This window comes from Pelobates fuscus, chromosome 3 (genome assembly GCF_036172605.1).
Source record: "Pelobates fuscus isolate aPelFus1 chromosome 3, aPelFus1.pri, whole genome shotgun sequence".
Taxonomy (NCBI): Eukaryota; Metazoa; Chordata; class Amphibia; order Anura; family Pelobatidae; genus Pelobates; species Pelobates fuscus.
The window spans coordinates 41,358,635-41,381,463 of record NC_086319.1 but is presented as its reverse complement, the minus strand read 5'-3'; positions in this window follow the sequence as shown (position 1 = coordinate 41,381,463).

Here is a 22,829-nt window from a genome sequence, read left to right as displayed (position 1 = left end):
GTTACCGCGGCAATGCTCAGATCTCGCGAGAGTGAACTCTAGCCCCCTGTGGGGCTAAAGTTCACTCTCCGCTGGACCACCAGGGATGGCAGCAGCACGGTCCCCCCTCTCTACATAAGGTAAGAAGGGAGGGGGGATATTAACTAAATGGCCCCCACACATTACACACAAACAGCACACAAACACATACATCACCCTTACACACACAGCACCCACACACACACACACACTAACAGCACCCTTACACACACAGCACCCTTACACACACACACACACACAGCACACACTAACAGCACCCTTACACACACAGCACCCCCCCCCCTCCACACACACACTAACAGCACCTTTACACACACAGCACAAGGATTGCAATATGCCACATTACTGTGCTTGTATTAATATGTAAATGTATTTTCTGGATAGACAACATTAACAGTATTGATGTATTAGAATGTAAACGTTGGAAGTCATTATATAGAGAGATAGCTAGAGTTAAAAGTATTAAATAACTGGTGGGTACTTAGCTGCATCACTTGAAGATGAAAATTCCTGATAACGAAATTATATGCATTTGAACTTTTCTCTAGACCTGTGCACAATGAGAAAATTCAACTCGGCCGAACCATTTTTCCTGAAGATGGAATATTTTTCAGGACATCTGAATTTCAGCCATTTGTCAATTTGGCTCGGCAAAATCTCTGTACAGAAAAAACAATTCAGAAACTGAATCAGAGAAACCAAAAAGGTGCAAAAATGGCCAGTCATTGCACTGAAGCATATATATAATATCATGTGTATATATTGTAGTACACTGATAGGAGCATTTTGCCCCATTTGGTTCAGAGATCAAGTGAGAAATAGTTGCTCACATTCTATTCATATATTAAACATTTAGTGACTGTCTCATCGTAATCAATAATTTTTTTTACCAACAATCATCTCCTTTTTTTGTCGCCACAAATAGAATTTCAAATTCCCAATCAAAACAAACATGCTTGGCTGCTGTACATATCGTTTAGTTTGTGATTCAAGTAACTTTCATCTCAAAGTTTGGAAATCACCCAAATGGCCCAAATTTGGATGAGTTGCAATTGATCCCAAAGCAAATCAACAAGTCTAATCATATCTATAAACTGACATTATGAACAGTTAAAAGGTCGAGAATAGAGCTGGAATTGAGAAGGATTGTGAGATGGGTATATACAAGCTCAAATTTAAGATAAGGGAAAGTAGAGAGTATAGAATGGTTATTAATGTTTCAAATTATTGAAAAACTATCTTTCCAGTTTGTCTGAGATGATCTTGTTTTTGCAATTTGGCTGTCATTTCACCACAATCCACACAAATAAAGAAAATAAAGTCTGCTACGTTTTTCGTTATCAAATGGCAGTAATGGTGCACTCGTGGCATTATGTAATTTCAACCTTTAGGTAAAATCCTCTGTATAAACACTGTCCCGTGTGATGGAAAACGTTAGCAAACAAAAACACAAACCATTGCACACTCGCCCAATATTGTGTGTTGAGACGTTCAACAAAAAGACCTCAATTCGAAGAGAAAATTAATTTACTCCACAACTCCTGAATGTGAATATGCTGTCAATGTGGTCATCCAGCGATAGACCCACCAGTTTGCAGAGTTACTTAATCTTCCATGGATCCCAACTGTATAAACAATTATTTATCCATCCAGTAGTAGACATTGCAATGTACACATTATTTAGCCAGCAATTAATGGGACCATGCAATGTACACATTATTTAGCCAGCAAGTAATGGGACCATGCAATGTACAAATGATTTGGCCAGCCAGTGATGGGACCATGCAATATACAGAATTATTTATCCATCCAGTGATAGACCATGCAAAATGCAGATTATTTTTCCAGCCAGTGATATGCCATGCAATTTACAGATTATTTATCCAGCTAGTGATATACCATGCAATACACAGATTTTTTAAATCTAGCCAAAAATTGACCATGCATATAAAGATTATTTATCCATCCAGTGATGGGACCATGTAATATGCAGATTATTTATCCATCCAGTGATAGACCATGCAATATACAGATTATTTAGCCAGCCATTGATGTGACCATGCAATACATAGATTGTTTATCCATCCAGTGATGGACCATGTAATATGCAGATTATTTATCCATCCAGTGATGGGACCATACAATACATAGATTATTTATCTAGCCAGTGATAGGCCATGCAATATACAGATTATTTGTCCATCCAGTGATAGACTATGCAATATACAGATTATTCATCCATCCAGTAATGGGACTATGCAATATACAAATTATATGGCCAGCCAGTGATGGGACTATGCAATATACAGATTATTTAGCCATCCAGTGATACACCATGCAATATAGAGATTATCTATCCATCCATTGGTAGACCATGCAATATAAAGATTATTTATCCATCCAGTGATTGGACCATGCAATATAGAGATTATTTACCCATCCATTGATGGGACCTTGCTGTATAGTATTATTTAGTCAGCCAGTGCTAGTCAGATCCGTCACTGGATGGCTAAAAATTCTGCATATTTTCAAGAATTGCAGTGTATATTTATTTTATCTGCCGGAGAAACATGTTGTTGCTATAACAATGTTGCCTGAGTGAATAATGTTTACAAATAATAAAGGCGACATTTAACTATGACATTTGTAACAAGGATTTTTTTTTTCAATGTTTTCCATTTAAACTTATGTTAACTTACCCTTATAAGTTAAGCAGGAAAATGTTCTGCAGCGATGCATATCACACTGTACATGCATTTATTAACAAAGCAAGTTTGTACAAACAGGAACTAAACATAAAGATGATCCTGTCACACCAGCTTAAAATCTAACTGATAATAAAATAACGTGACATATGTACAATGAGACAAAAAAATATTTTCTTTACGTTGGAATCAGCTGAATGTAATAAGCTTTTAGATTTCAAGGTACGGTATATTAAAAAATTGGATTTGTACGTTTGAAAGTATTAAGAATTGAGAGAGATTTAAATTTTCTCCATCCATCAAGCCTCCTCCCTTCTCAGCATGGAATTAATGTTATAAAAGAACAAGTAGTTTCTCCTGAGAGAACACAAATGTATCTCTAACTGAGTATTATATAGCACTGGCGGGGGGGTGATTAGCTTTAAGAGTTAGTACCTAAATACTAATGTTCTAACTAAAGATCTTTTATAACTAATGGAAGTAGAGATTCGTCTTTCCTTTGGATGCTCACGAAAAGTTCTGGAACTCAACAACGTTTGCAGCTCAGTTAAAATTTGCAACCCTGTTGTCAATTCTTTATAATTTGTGCCATTTAGTGAATAAGCCCATGAGTAGTCATTAGAAAGGCAAAATAAATATCTGCTTCTATTGTCTTCCTTGGATTTGGCAATTAAAAGCCCTTGTACCCTTGGTACGCAGTTTATGACAAATATTTGGACTATATTATTAAAAACCCATTGAAAATGGAGCACGGTTTCTAACAGAGGATGATAGAAAGATACAATGAATCAGGAATTCACTTCTGTACTCCTTAGTCATTATATATTCTATATATTCAAATAAATTGAGGATGACGATGATATATATATATATGTATGTATATATATTTATATATATATATATATATATATATATATATATATATATAAATAATTTCAATTTCCATGACAAATGTAAACTTTTGCTATGCTAGCACATATAATTAGTATTCCACATGTTGCATGTGACTTGGGCAATAGGTCAAAGAGCAACTGAGTTAAAAACAAAAGGTAAACAAAAGCAATTACTCCTCAAAGCCTTACAATTATCCTGGATTTCCATGGAGGTGAGATTCCAAACACTGTGAGAGTTACAGAAACAAGAGTAAGTGATTTATTATAAAGTTCGCATTTACTTTGGTGTGATTTTAGGATTTTTTTTTATATATATATTTTTGTCTTATCCCTAAAAGAAGGTATTGCTTTGAAAAAATGATATATCCCTTGTTCTCAGTATGACAGTGCAATTGTTATTGTATGTTTCATAAGTATTTTATTGTCAACAATCAGCAGCAAACTTGCAGATGTACCTTGTTATCATGAATATGTTAGATTATGTTTTTATTGGTTCTAGCTATAGCCATTTAGTGACCTCTCTGATTGTGGAGATTTGGTCCTTTCACTGCACCCTGTTCAAGTCCGACAAATGTGTCAGTAGAGAACTTATTGGGTTTATCTAGTGCAGAACATATTGGAGCTATGGGACTCACATAGGTCATGTACTGGCTTTACAAAGGGGTCAAAATGATAAGGCAACAACAGCGAACAGATTGCATGTACATAGCTATGCTAATTTGTTACAATGGGCTGCATTCAAGCTCACACACTGGTATGCACTAAGCTGCGTGACCCGGCAAGGTCATGCATTTGAATGAAAAGTGTTGAAAAAAATCTTTCAAAGCCTAGGTAGTGTTGTTTAGTTGGAGAGCCTTACTCACCCCTACTGTGCACAATTCACTTAAAGCCTTTCACTGCCAAAAAGGAGAATAGATAAAGTTAAATTCTTTACACAGGAGAGCAGTGAGCAACATGTGGCATCAACCTTTGTTAACGTTACCTCTGTCAATCTACATAACAACACGTATTGTGATCCTTTACTAGAAGTAATCAAACAGCAAAGCAAATAAAAAAGATAAAAACACTGTTGCTTTCAGTGTGCCTCTACCACCACGAGTAAACAAAATACAATTAAAAGAAATGGGGAATACTATATCCCAAACAATGAAAGCAATTACTGATAGTTCCTACTTCCACGTAAGTAAGTGGACATTGCTAAATCTCACGGAATGCTCAGATTTGTCACTTATTTTTTAGATATAGCAGAATAAACTGAAAGGACATAAGAGGTTCCAAATGTTTGTCAAATGGTTTATACTGAAAGATTTACATTTTTATCAATAATAATAATAATAATCGTAAAAACATAAAATATATAGAATCGAAAATAAGAATACAAATACATCAAACAAAAAGAAACAGGGGGGAAAAAAACATCCATGCATTGTAACATTGATAATATATGCATTATGGAAAGCACTACATAGTGTCAAATAAAGTGTAAAAGCACTTAAAATGCACCGGCGATAAATAGTAGACATCGCGCATACGAACAGATCAAGAGTAAAAGGAGAGGCACATAAACTACAATCCAGCAAAAATGTCATCATGAAGAGTATTTTAATTTGACATTATCCTCCCATATGTTCCAGTGGTAAATTAATTATTCTGCTGTGTTTGATGGCGATCTGAAGTGCAACTCGTAACAATTATTCTTTACGGCCGATGATAATACCTCCCTCTTTAATAGCAGGAGCTACATCAGACTACCGTAGTGGCTGCTATCAAGATGTGGCCTACCATTATCTTATCCACTTTGGTAACGTTTTCAGGAAAGGACCATAACTACTATAAATAAAAACACTAGTTAGTACATTTTGTCATGTGATCCGTGTGAGAAAATTCCATAATAAGTGCAATAAATTGTGAACTAATCAATAATATTTATAGTCCATCCAACGTATCAGATTTCTGTACTGTGTCAGGAAACTGTCCTCAAAATGTAACGTCTGACTGGTTTTATTTGTAATTGAAGTAAATACAACTGTGGTGGGCCCTACATCCCCATCCATGAAAGTGAGAAGAGCTGTGATGGCCGAGTGATTAAGGTATTGGACTTATAATCCAATGGGGCCTGCATAGGTTAAAAAATTTTTCACATGTAAGAGGATGGGTAAAAAAAAATTTAATTAGAGGGGCAAAGGTTTTAAAAATAATATCAGGAAGTATTACTTTACTGAGATGATAGTGGATGCATGGAATAGCCTTCCAGCTGAAGTGGTAGAGGTTAACACAGTGAGGGAGTTGAAGCATGCGTGGGATAGGCATAAGGCTATCCTAGACTTAAGATAAGGCCAGAGACTAATGAAAGTATTTAGAAAATTGGGCAGACTAGATGGGCCGAATGGTTCTTATCTGCCGTCACATTCTATGTTTCTATAAGAACAATGATTGAGCTCAGAAGTGGCCAATTAGGTGACCGCCAAATGCCTCAGACTTGCTTAGATTTCGCCTCATGTCCCTTCAAGAGTAGAGCCTTGCTATTACTGTGAGTGCATCAGACAATGCTTATTATTTGGGTTTGGCCTAACGTCTCGCAAACTATAGAACCTCCTCTAAACAAGTTACTTACCATCTCTCTTGATTGAGTCAATCATCAGTGTCCAGGTTGGACAGATTTTTCTGGGGTAGTGTGGAAATATAAATTTTGTATTATCAATGCAGCCTAAGTGTGGGAAGGCTGTGGATACCAAGAAAAGCCAAAGGTTTTGCCAAACCATCTTCAAACATTTAAAAAAAAAACAAATACACACATTGCCTCTTTGAAATATAACCAACACACTGGGCAGTAGATGTTATGGTACTTAATGTAGTTCCTTAAAGGGACACTATATGCACCAAAACAACTTTAGTTTAATAGAGGAGTTTTGGTGTATAGCTTGTGCCCCTCTGTAGTCTCACTACTCAATTCTCTATCATTTAAGAATTAAATCACTTTGCTTATACAGTCCTCGTCACATCTCCCTGAATGTGACTTGCAAAGCCTTCCTAAACACTTCCTAAAAAAATGAACACAGATATTCTAGGTTCCTGTATTGCACAGTCTGTTTAATCCACAATTTCTTATCTCCTGCTAATATATGCATAGGCAATGCAGGAGCAAGGAGATGGAAACTTCTAAAGCAAGTTAACTTCTGATTGAAAATTAAAGCATGGGGACTTGGCTGGGGCTGCATAAACAGAAACCAAAGTGATTTAAATCCTAAATGGTAGAGAATTGAGCAGAGAAACTGTTACATTAAGCTAAGGTTGATTTGATGCCTATAGTATCCATTTAAGAGGGAATCCTATTATGTCTCTTTAATTTAATGTAATGTTGATAGTGAGTCTAGCCACTTATTATTATAATTATTATCACTAATATTTATATAGAGCATTTTCTGCAGCACTTTATAATTTTTTAATGGGGTTAAAGAAGTGAATAAGAGGCAAATGACAAGTGTTCAGAGGGACAGCACAAACATGCCCACAATCATATAAGTCAGGGGTCCTCAAGCTGTGCCCTCCATATGTTGCTGAACTACAACTCCCATGATTCTCTGGCTATATATTTAATTCAAAGAATCATGGAAGTTGTAGTTCAGCAACATCTGTAGGGCCACAGTTTGAGGACTCCTGATATAGGTTGTGCCTTCTGACACACAAATGTGTCAAAAACATACAGCAAACTTCATACATGTGGAGAGACAGATATGTCTACCCTTGTTATAGAATATGTACACTGCCAATTTTTAGAGGTCAAAATTTAGTCTAGGCTAGGGATAGGCAACCTTCGGCACTCCAGATGTTGTGGACTATATCCCCCATAATGCTCTTACACCCATAATGCTGGCAAAGCATCATGGGAGGTATAGTCCAAAACATCTGGAGTGCCGAAGGTCGCCTGTGCCTGGTCTAGGCAATGCTCCACAGACAAAATACATATAAAAAATAGTTATTTACAGCTGGATCAAATATTCTGCATTTCTCCATTTAGATAGTTCTGTATGGAGAGTGCATTTCTTAAGTAAAATGAATAACATAATGCTTATGGAAATAATTACCATAAATTCTGTGAGGTCAATTTCAAGTGACGTCTTATCTTCTGCAATTGTGTTAATTCCCAAATGATCCTTAGCAGAATTACAAAGCGACATTTATGTGTGCATTCTAAGGAAATTCAATTTTAGAAATGTTATCTGCAGTTGAATAGTAAATGATCATAGGGAAATAATCTAATTATATCGACAAATTAATTTTAGCTTGCTGAGGAACATTCCCGGGTTATTAAAACATGTTAATTAAAAAGCAAGAATGCACTGGTATAAACAACCACTTATTTTCAATCTACTCAGCAAAGTATCTCTAATGTGAAAACATTTATATTTATTAATAGTTTCAAAAGCATAAATTGTATCATAAATTAAGGTCTTTTAACCCCCAAAGAACCACTGATATGCTTTGACTTGATCACATCTAGTTAAAGGACACTATGGTCAACAGAACCACTACAGCTTAATGTAGGGAATATGGTGTCTATAGCTTGCTGCCAGTGTTTATATTGCTGCCAGGTAACACCCCTAGTGGCAGTCACTCAGCTGGCCTCTAGAGGTGCATCCTCAGTCAGTGCTGCACAGTGCGCAGGACCTACGTTCAGCATCTCCACAATCTGCATCAAAATGCAGAAAGTTCCTCATAGAGATACATTGATTTTCTATGAGAAAAGGCTGCTTGGTGCATTAGATTGGCTGAGATCATCAAGATTGATGATCTCAGCCATGGAGGCAGAGTCAGCTGCAGTGCGAATTGTGCAGCAAAGGAGAAAAGGTGAGTAAAACTACCCTTTTACTGCTACCGGCTGGGGGCAGTAACCTAAACAGCCACTTCAGGAAAATAGTGTCAGGAATACACTATAATGTTCCTTTAAAGGAGTCCTATTGTGCCAGGAAAACAAACTTGTTTTCCTGCCACTAACGGGTTATTAGGTTCCCCCCCCCTCCCTCAGGACCCTCCTCCCACTGGGCTGAAGGGCTTAAAACCCCTTCAGGCCACATATCTTAATCCAGCGCTGGGCTCCCTCAGAACTGGTGACCTCTCCTCCCCCTGCCGACGTTAGCTCTGAATGCGCATTCAAACCGCCCATAGGAAAGCATTACTCAATGCTTTCCTATGGACGTCAGCGTCAGTGTGTGATTTTCACACTGAGAACCACGGAAGTGGCCTCTAGTGGCTGTCAGGTAGACAGCCACTAGAGGCTGTATTAACCCTCAATGAAAACATAGCAGTTTCTCTGAAACTGTTATGTTGTCAGCTGCAAGGTTAAAACCAGGGGCACCTGGTATCCAGACCACTTCATTGAGCTGAAGTGATCTGGGTGCCTATAGTGGTCCTTTAAAGAAGATGCTGTGACAAAATGGAATGCCACACATATTTATCATCAGTTGTCCTACTGTCACTAGGTAAGTGGAACATTCCCCATCCACAATGAAATTGTTTAATGGCACAGGTCCGTGATTGTCTTCAATTGGTTAAAATGAAACAATTTATTTGGTTGTTTGAGGTGAAAAGATGAAGTGATACAACTTTTATACCAAATTCACTGAAATCCAATGGGCAAATGAATACAAAGACAGACATAGACAATACTAACTTCCCCCAAATGTTCCCCCAAAGACTTGAAGGGACACATTAGGCATTATAACCCTTTCAGCTCATTGAATTGATCCTAGTGCCTGGAGTCCTCTGGAAACAGCCCTACATTCAGTGTTAAATCATTTTAGAGAAATTTAACACTGGCTGAGGATCCCTGGATTCCCATAATCCCGCCCACACTGAAAGTATGGGTTATGCTCAGATTACATACTTCCTTGTAGCCATACCAATTCATACCTATGTCATCCTGGCTTTTTTCACATGTCCTCTTTAAACTGTATGACAGAGCCTCTCTTCTGGCTGTTTGGGAGACCATTTACATGTCGTGTCATGACTTGACACATATACATACACAATATGTTTATCTCCCAGAATGTAAACTCATAAGGCACGGCCTTCTTCACTTCTGGCATCCGTCAACATCATTTTGTCTGTCAAGTACTTGCTGTGGTATATCCTCACTATGTAATTGCAAAGCACTGCAGAACACGTTGGTGTTAGACAAATGCTAATAATAATATTACTTGGTGCTTTTTTGCAGTTTGGGACTTTATATATGCAATGTGACAGAGGGCACCAAGATATGACATCATATCCTAACACCTCAGAAATTTGTTCCTGCAGAGCATATATGACTGTCTGATACATGCATGTTAGTACCTGCCAACAGATGTTCTGTGCTAGAACACCTTCAGGCATCTTCCTGTTTCTCCTGTCCAAGACCCAACCCTGGATTATGATATCTTTCAAACTTTCCTTTGGATCACTATCTATCCACTTTAAAAATAAGGTTTTAAAACTTTTGACTAATTGATTACTTTTGTATATTTGAACCAAGTGACGTTAACTTAACAAAGCTTAAATAAGCTCAATTTGCATTTCTAATTGTATAATTAGATATATGTGTTCATATTGTACTTTATGTTTACAAAAAACATCAGCTACAATATAATTAAAAGAAACATTTACTAACAGAAAAATGATTTTAACATATGATTTTATTCACAAAATACTTAATTGCAATGAATTAAAAACAAAGTTGCAACATATAGGTTAAAAGAGCCAAGAGACAATAGCTGATTTGGAAAATTTTGAGAATTTTGATAAATGGGGCAAAACCATCCATATAGGGCAATTTGGACTGCAAAATATGGGCATTGTTCTTCAAACATGCATGAATTATGTCCAAATTTCAGCCAACCCGAATGCTGCCAAATGGCTGAAATTCAGACCCAAATGTTTGAAATCTGAATTATTTGCCTAATAGTTAAAAACCCTTAGCAATGCAAGCATTGTTTATGTGGATGCTGTCCAACGCTTGCTGGCCAGTCACTGCATTATAGCAAAAATAAATAATCTTATAGGGGCCAATAAGACCGTCATGATACTTTATTGCAGTTGGGGGCATATTTAATAAATATTCAAAACGAATGACTTGGCAGTCATTGTAAATTGCCACCTGTGAAATAGTGGGGAGGTGGGGGTGTTAAAGATAAAAATATTTAGAATAAAGAATACTTCTGATTGTAAGTACAATTTTTGTTATCACAGATATTAGTTTTAATGCCCCTCCTCGCTATTGTTAGAGTGAGGGAGGTAGATAGGGCTAATTTATTTTGAAGTGAGTGACTAGAGAATTGGGGACCTGTAGCCACCTGGCAGGGAGGGGACATACGGGAGGTGGATCTTGCTACTAATTGGGGAGGGTATAATCACTTATAGCTCCACTCGGGACGCTAATGGGAGGGGCTGGAGTGGGAAGACTAGATTTGGTTTTCAATGCACTGATCTTAACCTAGTCACTGAATGCGATTGTTGCATATTTGCTTGGTCCAACAGATTTCTGACCAAAACTGTTTTTTAGCAAATACAAGAATTGCCATTCCGAACGGAACTCAGTTATTTTCACCGGACTTTGTCCATACAGACAAAAGCCGGTGTTTAGTGAAAAATTAGAGGTTTATATACTAAAGTGATAATTCAAATTACATTTAAATGTAAGGCCTGATTTGGAGAACTGAAAGCATAGCTGACAGATAATTTTTTCCAGTTTAAAATTTCAGTTTAGTAAATAACCCAGACAGTATTTTTAAGCCTGTGTATACTTTTTCCTTATTTGCATAACTTCCATGCAATTGTTGTTAAACTGAAGGGCCAGTAATATAATTATCCCATTTCTTAATGAAAGAACAAAAAGGCATAGCTAAAATATTAATTGTAACAAAGAAACAAAAACAGGACACGTCATTTTAATTTGATATGTATAAACTTTACTGGATTAATTATTAGGTAATTTCTTTTCAATCTGTTTCTGTTTACATTTGTATAGTTTACATGTATAGTTTACATTTGTAAATTTTCAGAGTTATTTACTTGACTGCCTATCATGCCAAGTTAAATACTTGACACCTTTCCCAAATCCTAATCCTAATCCTGATAAATACATGACTTCAATTCAAAAATCTGGAATGGCTTTGGTCACAACTTTAGTAACATATATTTTTCATAACCCACTTAACTTTAAGAAGTTAAGCTGGTTATAGAAAAATATGGTAACCATCTTAACAAAAAAACAAAAAGATAGATATTTGTAAATACTGCATAAGTCATGCTAAAAAAAGGCAACAGTTGACCATTGAACTTTAACCCCAAAGCTGGTGACAATATTCTTACTGGCAGACTAGAGTTCAGTTATGTTGGCACCTTCAGATGGCACATGAATTCTCTCTCCCCATGCTCTAGATTAAGTTTGTTATGCCTCTGAGGAGGAGGTGGCTAGTAAACAAACACAGTTTGTGAAAAACAAAATAAAAATGAGGGAGAGAAGAAATGGAAGGGGTGAGTGGGAGTTTGAAACCTCCTACAGTGTTGGACAAGAACTAAAGTGGAGGGGGGTAAATTCAAAAAACAATATAAATGCATAACTCAATATTTACAGGTATAATGGTGTTAAGAAGGGGGAGACACTAAGGTAAAACACTATGTGTAAAGATCAGTGATCAAACTTTGCGGCTCTACTGCCCAATCTGGCGCCAATCTGCAGGACTTGGTAGATGAGTCTGGTGTAGTTGTTGAGGGGCTTAGGGTGCAGGTTACTAAGCAGGCCGATCTAGGCTTGAAACTGCACATTCATCCAACACCCCTATGGGGGTCATGTCCAAGCTTTGGGCCCTGGCCAATTTGGGGAGCGGTGCAGCTATGTGGGGGCGAGGTGCATCTCCAGCCCCGGAGCTGTGTGAGAGCCGGTACCCTCTTGCCATGAACCTGGAAACCTTTGCAGTTCAGCGTCTTCCCAGTTGGGATAGCACGGTTGGCACTGCATGTGCGTTTTTTTTCATTTGCGTCTTGTTGCACTCCGTTTGTGTGGCTGGTACTGTCGGGATGGAGTCCTTTTAGCTCTCACCCCAGGTGGGCAGCGTATGTAGGTTGCAGACACTTGAGACCACTTTTAGCTCTTGAGAGGCTTCCCAGGCCTCCCCTTGCAGCGTTTTTGCTCTCCATTAGGCGAGAAACGTTCAGCCATTGCTGGCCTTGTGCGTTCCAGCAGTCTTGACCAAAACTTTTTGAAGACAGCTTCAAGAGTGTTCATGGCTTTGTGGTGAGAGCCTGGTGAGTCTGCCGGATCCGTGTTTAGGCCACGTGTAGCAGGGCCTGATGTGTCCACCATCTTGGTGACCTCTTCTCCCATCCAGCCTGGGAGAGACTCAAAGCTGTGGCAGCGCAGATCAACAGGGTCCGGGATATTCCCAACTGGTCCAAAGGCGGGGCTGGGTGAGTTGTGTTTGTACGTGTCTTGGAGCAGCGGGAGGAAAGCGACTGCCTTTCCTCCACACCATCTCTTGTAGGCCGCGACCTGCTGCCACGGCTCCCGGCGTCCCAAGGCTTCAGGTCAGGTATCAAAAGTTGCGTGCAGGAGTCCCCAGTGTATAGGGCTCCTTAGAGTGAGTTCCAACAGCAGGAGCTCATGCAAGACACGTCTTGCCAGCTCGCTTGCCAGGCTCCACCCCCCCTTCAAGTTCAACATTTTAATTGGTGGCATTTTAGTTTCCTATATGTCAGGCTATGTTTGCCTATACATTCGATCCACTAATCAACAATTACCTGTACGCTACTTTGTGAATACAAGTATTGTAATAGTAGTATTGTTACATTTACCGAAATTAATATTAAGAGAGATGCATTAATATGGATGATGCTATATCTGATTGCCAACCTAGTGAATTTATTTTTCTATTTTAAATTTAAGATAAAACGTTTCTATATTTTTAAAGATATAAAATGAAATAAAATTGCACATACAATTCTATTCAAAGCCATCAGTTTTATTTAGCACAATACCTCTAGTTTATATATGACTGTTGCAAAAGGTATTATTGAAAACTGGAATTCTGGAATTGATTCTGAAAATTTGTACTTTTGTTTCTGTGAAAACTTCTTCCAGATTTTCCAGTTGATTTCCTGTTGTGGACATAGAATATTACTTTGTACACGTGGATGATGGATATTCTTTTACAAGAGCAATTGCTTCCACATTTTTTGGAATTCCCTCACAAGGCAAAACATGGCAATTGTTTCTACTCTTGCGAATCACATAAATTATCACATGTTTAAATAATCGATAATCCATTACAAATAATCAGTGAGATAAAATAATCACATTGGGTGAAATAATTTTCTGCTTTATATGTACATTATTTTGATACTTCTGTATCTAGACAGATTTACTTTATATGCTTGGCCAGAAGCAAAGTATGCTATATTTGAAAGTTGTGTATTTTGGTAAGGGACATCATTCACTAATTCCTACAATGTATAAACAGAATTGAGGGTGCAATGCTGAGGTGTCTGGGAAATAAAGTAATAAATATGGTAGAAAACCACCAAAAAAAAGTAACACAGGTAGCATGGTGTGATAATAAAAATAAACTGATGAATGCTGCCACTTTTTGCCAATTTCCAAACAGCAAACCACATACGTGTAAGTACATACCAATCAAATAGAATCATCTTTATTTTATAGAGAGTTTATTTTTATTTGTGTAATTTTAATTAATCTAGTATAATTTTTTTAAAAATAGTTTTTTTGTTTTTTTTTGCAGTGAGGGTAGTTACAAGTAAGTTTGTGGTGGCACAACAGCATCAACAAACATATATAGTCATACATAGTGGTACATAGGCATGGCATGTAGATACTTTGCACAATTTTATGTTAAGATAAAGTAACTTTAGGTAATATTAGTGAGGTATTCATGAGGAGAGAAACTCTTAGGTATCGTTAGGTGAAGCGTAGATCTGTGGGTAAATGCAAATTTACATTAGTTATAGAGGTTATAGAGTTATAGAGGTGTAGCATGTGGGGAAAATCTCGATTTACCATTTGATCACTATTTACGAAGCATGTCACATATTCCCTTTCTCACACAGAATGGTATTTACAGATACATGCAGACATTGACCTAGCAAACATAGACTACAGATAATTAGGCTTCACAGATGCTGAGTAGATGTTTAACCATAAGATGTCTAGGAACTTCAGTACTAAAGGCATGTAAATTGCTATAGGAGGGATAGACATGTAGAAAACACAGAATGTGGTGTGATCAGCAGGCATGCTGTGTACGTGTACCGCCTGATCTGGCGCCATCTTCCGCAGAGCTTGGTAAATGATTCCAGTGTAGTTCTTGGTGGTCTTGAGGTGTGAGTAACCATGTAGGCCCCCCGAATTAGTAGGCCGAACAATCATCCAACTCACCTATGGGGGTCATGTCTCATATTTGGGCTCAGTCCACTTTAGGGAGAAGTATAGCATTGTGAAGGTGAGATGCCCCTCCAGCCCCGGGGTTGTGGGAGAGCCGGTACCCTTTTGCCACGAACCTGGAATCCGTTGAGGTCCAGGATCTTCCCATTCGGGATAGTATGGTAGGCACTGCGTGCTACAGGTGTGTGTCTTTGTTTGTGCCTTGTAGCCCTCCGTGTGTGTGTGGCCAGTAACTTTGGGTCAGAACCCTCTTCGCTCTCACTTTCTATTTTAAGATACAACTATTATGTAAAACTGTCTCTCCAACACATTCCAATATATCTATATTATTAATACTATTCCACTATTTTAATACTGCCACTATTTCACTAGCTATTAACTAATTATCTTGATACCATAGAATCACCATATACATGCAGAGCACTTGACTTTCTACTGGTAATTTACCATTGCCAGAAAACCAACTTTCTTCTCCTATTACTTCTTATATCATATATATTAAAATATTCTCGAATTACATTTTCTATGGCAATTTCCATTTATGGCATGGTCAATCCAACCTTTCATTATCCCAAGCTTGATAAAATGAGTATTATCAAATTGGGTATTAATAACACCTACACCCCAACATTAAGGTCTCATGGTTTGCCATTACTCAAAGTAATCATTTGCCTATTGGAAAAGGATCTGAAGACACATTTTTTTTTTACATGTACTGGGTACTTTTTTGAACTGAACTCTTACATTAACCCCTGTGTAATTCTAAATCCCCTAACCCTATGTACTCACTTTTCCTTAATGAAATCTTACTTCAATTGTGATTCTTCTCTAACCCTAAACCACTCTATACTTAGACACCTAACCTCAAGCACTCATTTATATTAAAGGGCTGCTTCACAGATGCAAGCAGCACCAAGAGAGCCTTGGTACTAGAAAAAGGTGAGTAAATCCCTTTTAATACATTTTTAGCAAAAACAGGGGGGGTCGGGGGGGAGGAACCCTATAAAGAGCTAGGGACAGGGGCACTATAGCATTGGGAAGTCAGGTTTGTATTCCTAACGCTATAGTGTTCCTTTAACCCCGTAAGGACCAAACTTCTGGAATAAAAGGGAATCATGACATGTCCCACATGCCATGTGTCCTTAAGGGGTTAAGGTAAGATACATTTAATTGTGTAAAGTGAGTCAAGAAATATGGTTAGAAAACTGCAGACTTATGTCTATCATGACAAGTTCACGTAAACACTCATTCCCACACTACACCCATACAAAATACAAACATCTACATGCCTTGTTCATTCCCATAATGAAACACATATTTATACATGTACATATCATCTGTTGATATAATCCTAAATCAGTTTCATGCTTAGAATATCCAATTAATGATGCATTAAATTCACTTTACATAGGGGTGTCTGAAATTCAGTACCTACAGGCATCTGGGATATCAATTCAGCCTTATTCAGGACATACTTGGAAACTAAATGTACCTTGGTTAAAGTTAAGTTCTTGGTTAAATACTTTGATATTATTATTATTGTTATTATTATTATTATTATTATTAACAATTATAATATGACATTATAGTAACTGCATGTGTATTCTTAATAAACTGGAATCATATTTCATCTCATATACAGTTACAGTTATTATTATTATTATTATTATTATTATTATTATTATTATTATTATTATTATTATTATTATTATCAGCATCAACAGTTTCCTTTACAATTATACATGTATAACGTTCAACACTGACAGTCAAAAATAATGTTGATGAGTTGAAGAAGACCCTGCTTAAATGTTTACTTCTTACAGTCTAGGAGGTGTAGCAATACATTTAATTTTTATTTTTAGATTAATTGTCCCCATCAATTAGAATCAGCTTTGTTATAATTTGGGGTACAAATACTACATACTCAATATTGAAGACTTGAATTATACAAAATTATAAAATCGCACAAAATAGTTTTACTGAAAAATAAAGTTAAGGAATTGGTTGGTAGCTTTACCAAGACTTTCCAAATTAAGTTACCTTTGTTTGCAGCCTGGGCACCAGCAAATCATTTTAGTATTTTTACTTTTAAGGTTTAAAAATTGACTTTGGAGTTATTGCCTCATTAAGATATCTGGTCTCGGGCTTGACAAAGTAGTGCCATCAAATCCTCAGAATTCAATGTACATGATCGATGTTTCTTAAGTGTGGAAGACTCTGCAGTTATAATAAGAAGCTAAATCATGACCTTCAGAAGTAGTCACTCTTTTATATGAAAAGTAAGATTGTGATTTAATGTATAAAGCTGTAGAGAGAAACACAAATTTAATAAAAGCTTCATCTGTCAAAGCATAATTGCTTGCACATAAGTTTGAATAGTCAAGATGATCACCTTTCCAGCAACTGCAGTCTAATATTATTTTTTACGGACACAATAATATATTTAACATTATTAATACTGGCAATACCTTTTCTTTGGAGCTCACTACTTTAACATCCCCTGCTAATAACATGCAGTAGATGAAACAAAGCAATATGTGGTCACTTGATGCTCTCACTAGGCTATACTCATATATAATATAAATAATATCTAAAGTTTTTTTTATTAACTAAAACACCTTTATACTTATAAAGACATTTCAGCATGTGTAATAAAAGCAGGAGGATTGGTTCTTGACTTAAGTTCCAAAAGCAGTCCTGTTACCCTCTTCATCCCTTTGTACATATCCAAAATCACTCCAGATGTCTTTGTCCCCAACAGTAGAATTAATCTGAGCAAGTAGCAAGCACTTACCCCATTTTTTCACAAACACTAATAGACACTTAGGGGGTTATTCACCAAACACCTGCAGATAGACATAATCCATTGAAGATGATGACATTGGCAATTCTTATGTTTAATAAAGCCAAATGCAGTCGGAATGTGTTCTCTACAAATGAAGAATCATTAATTAAATACGGCCCATTACCTAGAAAAGGCCCTAGCCTTTGTGGATGGGGCTTGTGAAATAATGGGGAAAACATAGTCCAATTCTGCACCCTTGGGTGGGAGACTTTTAAAAAAGTAATGGGAGCGGACAGATTAAATTACCCACGCTTTGCAGTATGAGTAACAGTGTTCTGATTGGTTGACTAGTAAGCCAACAAATCAGAACACTCTGAAGGTCAAGTCTTGAGAGAACTTTTACAATAAACACATTCCGACTATAATGAAGTCACGTATATCACTTTGTCTAAAAAACATATTTATGAGTACATACAGATACTGAGGTCCAGGCAAGTAATATGCAGTATTTTCTGAACTAAAAATAGTAATTAATCTGAGTTAGAGTGTTAGTATTTCACTCACAGGGGCCTGTAGTCCCTAGGCATGAGGTTAGCCTCCAAGTTCCTCCACAGAGTTCTTTCTGTGTTTTCGATAAGTGATGAGGTGGAGAGATAACTACTCTTGGTAACATGGAACAAAGCTACCAGTAACATCCATAGAGGATGGACATTTCCATATCATTGGAACTGGAAATGTTTTTGGCAATGCAGTGACTGATTTTAATTGCATGTTTATACTGTGGAAGTTGGACTAATGCTGGGCATGTCATGGACAACCAGGAAACAACAGTAAGAATGCCAACATATGCATATTATTACAGTACATTGTCTTGGTGTCGATTTAGATGCAGAAAGCTCCACTACACACTATAAAATCCTTCAGCTGAAAGCTCCCCATTTGGTGATATTTCATTTTGCTTGTAGAAAATGTTATGGTTTCAAGAAATACTACAGCATTATGATTACAAACATCTATTCCTAACGCTATAGTGTTCTGCTCCCTAGTTAGCTTAATGCACAACAATCAACAAAAAAAATTTAATCAAAGAAAAGGAAAAACAGTAATAGTAATCTGCACTCAGATTCTCAAGTTGGGAATATGACTTTGTGCATTGATGCTGTTTGGTGGGGGTTGAGAATTCCCGGGCCCCCACTTTTACTCATGTTCTATTTTATGTTCTCATATGCCTTTACCCCTTTTCCAGGTTACTTAACATTTTGGTTGTGCCATGTGTTGAAACTATAAGGCGGGTGGGGAAGACCTAGCGATAAATAATGTTATGTTCTTGAAATGCAGCTGTAACTGTCATCAAATCTTGTCTGTGTTGCATGGTATATATATATCTATATATATATAGATAAGGGTAGCTGGATATCCTCAAATGTATCAGGGTAGCTGGGTATCCTCAAATGTACCCAATATTTGCCGTCTTGAATGTATGGCTTGTAGTAGTTGGGTTTTGTGGGTGAAAAAAGTATACATGTGTTATGGTGTCTTTTGGTACTTTCAGGTGGGCCATATTCCCTTTGGGTAGTCAGTGAATGTGATCCACTAGAAAGGTATCAGTTGTGAGGTGTGGCAAGAAACTCACTGTAAATTCTTTAAAATAATTTTCCAATTTCCCCCTGATGCAAATAATATTCCATTTTGACCTGTCTTCAGCTTCAGACAGTTTTTGTTTCTGCCTTTGGACATCCAAAGGTAAGTTATTATTACTATTTTTATTATTATTATTGGTATTTATATAGCGCCAACTAATTCCGCAGTGCTTTACAATATTATGAAAGGAGGGTCAATTTACAGTAAATGAGACAATTACACAGTGACATAGGAACAATAGGTAGATGAGGGCCCTGCTCAATCTAGCTTACGGGCTCCTTTTGCTGATGCCACGGGAGCCGGAATGTGAAGTCACATTCTCCCGGCATCAGTAGACGGCCCGCAAGGCATGAGGAAGAAGATCAGGGAGATCAGAGCTCCCTCGCTGCCTCAGATTCAAAGACAGCCACACGCCTCCCAGCAGCCCCACTGGACCCCAGGGACAGATCCAAGCCAGGGTGAATTTTTTTTTAATTATATAAATATTAATAATTAGTGAGTGTGTGTGTGTGTGTGTCTGTGAGTGAGTGTGTATGTGAGTGTGTGTGTGTGTGTGTGCATTTGAGTGTATAAGTGTGTGTGTCTGTCAGAGTATGAGTGTATCTGTCAGTGTGTGTGTGTGTCTGTCAGTGTGTGTTTGTGCGTGTCTGTCAAATCAGTGAGAGTATGTTTGTCATTGAGTCTGTGTTTGACTGTCAATGAGTGTCTGTCAGTGTGTATGTCTGTCAGGGTGTGTGTGTGTATGTCAATGAATGAGTGTGTGCCAGATCAGTGAGTCTGTGTCTGTCAGTGATGTCTGTGTTTTTTGTCATTGAGTGTGTGTGACTGTCAGAGTGTCTACACCACTGACTGTAGCGTGGCAGAGTGCAGTACAGTAGTTCTGTTTCCTGTCCCGGACAGACTGACAGGAGGTGCTGACTGAGAGAAATACTAAGGGACAGGGAATGGAGGGGACCACTAAGGGACTGGGAGGGGAGAGGGACTGTATGTGAAAGAAACACACAGTGGGGCTTGAGAAGGGGAAAAAGAGACACACAGAGGAGCTGGGGGGGGGAGACAGATGGGCTGGGAGTTAAAGAGACACACACAAAGGAGCTGGGAAAAGCAAAAGACACAGAGGGTTGTGGGAGAGAAGGAGTCACACAAAGGAGCTGGGAGGAGTAAGACACAAAATGTGGGAGGATGTAAGAGTGATACAAAGGGGTTGTAAGAAATACACAAGAGAGTTTTAAGACACACAATGATGACAAAATATGAGTTAAGATACACTAGAGGTGGTAAGACATCTAAAAGAGGGGATAAGAAAAACAAAAGGTAGGTGAAGATGTTATTTTGGGGGGGGGGGGGGGGATTGGTGGAAAAAAGCATTTTCGCCTATGAACCCAAAAACCCTTACATTGACCTCTGCCTGCTTGCCTGCCACAGAGGCAGAGACAGGATCGCTTGGCTGTCGCCTGGCTGTGGAGTCAGAGGGAAGGTGAATGGAACGGTCCCAATGACCACTTGTATGCCATCTTCCAATATCGTTCAATGCTGCCTTCTTGAATCACCTGTTATATTGGTACTGAGTTTTGCTTGTGCATTTTTATTCTATGTCCTTGCCATCAATCTAGAGGGTTATTTGCCTCATTTCGTGCCATTCTTGTGCTGTGTTGAGGCCTCGGAGCCCATGATCATGCTGCCATCTTTCACACTTTACAAGCAACCCCCCAAAAAAATAAAAAAAAAATTGAATTCTCAAAAATTCACACATTAATGAATAGTCAGGAATAATATTTTTCAGTTATGTAACATGAAGAAAAGGCCACCAACTTTGCAGTAAACATATGTATTATTCGATTTTACCACTCTGACTGCCTTGTTTTTTTTTTCAAGATTTACACAAAAAAATTAGCTCAATTTTCCACAATTGCTGCTAAAAAAAAATCCAATTACAGTATAATTTAAAAATTACCTTTTTATGGATTTCTGAGACTGAAAATTAAAAACTCATGTGACCTTACCTATGCATAACAAATGTTCAGCTTTAGAAACTGAGCCGATGATGTGACTTCCTACTCAACATTTGCTAAAGAAATTATACAATAAATCCTTAAGCTCTCTACAAAGAATGCAGAGAATGAGCTGAAGAAAGGAATGATAGTAGAGACAAGACTTGTACAATGAATTGGAAGATCAGAACTCTCCTGATGTCTAAATCAACTCTTTGAGTGCTAGACAAGAGAAAAACATTAAACTCCAAAGCATTACTCAATGCTCTGGCATTCAAAGGATTAAACCATAAGCTCGTAACATTACTTGCAGCGGTGAAGCCAGCCCGAATGTTTTAACAGCTGCTTCTCTCTATATTTTTCCTTGTACCTAGTTTGTCTGGAGATCTGATTTCTTTCAGAAGGGGTGGGCTCCACATGTGCCAAAAAGGCAGCAGGGATTGTTTATCCAGAGAATTTTTTCCTCTCTCTTCTAGAGTAACCAGACTTCCTTGCACAAAAAAAAAGAAGTTTGACGACTGTGGCACAAAAAAAAATAAATACAAAATAAAAAAGAGACAGTGTTATTTTTGATTATTTGTTACACATTGATGCATTCACATATTCCAAAAGTTAGATTTATTTTCCCTGTTTAACTATATTTTTAGATGTAAAGAATAGCAATCAGACGTGATGCAATTTCATTTTCTTTCTTTTTTTTTCAGTTTCATCTATCCCAGTACGACCTATTATGCAAATTCATGCACGAAGCTTTAACAGGATTATTCACTAAAATGAGAATTCAGAACGAATTTAAAATAAATTTCAAATGTATGTCCAAAGTAGCCAAACTGGAAGCATAGCTTACTTGAAGATTTATTGGAAATTAGAAATTCACTTTGAATTCCCAAAAATTCTTACTTTAGCAAACTACTCTGTGAAGTTTAAACAGCCATAGACTGGAGGCCTGGTGTTGTATTCCATGACTGTGTGTCAGGATATTTATTTCTTTATAAAATATTTTACCAGGATGGATCGATTGAGATTTCTTTTTTCAAGTATGTCCTGGGTCCACAAAACATTGCATTGTTACAATAGGATTCAATATTACAAAAATACAATATATAAACTATATATATATATATAAAGAATGCCAAATAATATATAATATATATATATATATATATATATATATATATAAATAGAAAAGATCCCAAGCACTCACACTTAATTGTTCCTCATATGCCGGGTGCCAAAGCCTGGACTCCAAAGATACAAAGAATGCCAAATAATAGCTGCTCACCGGTCTTGTTTAAAATCCAAAAGTTTTATTCAATCATGTTAAAATCTGTGACCAACGTTTCA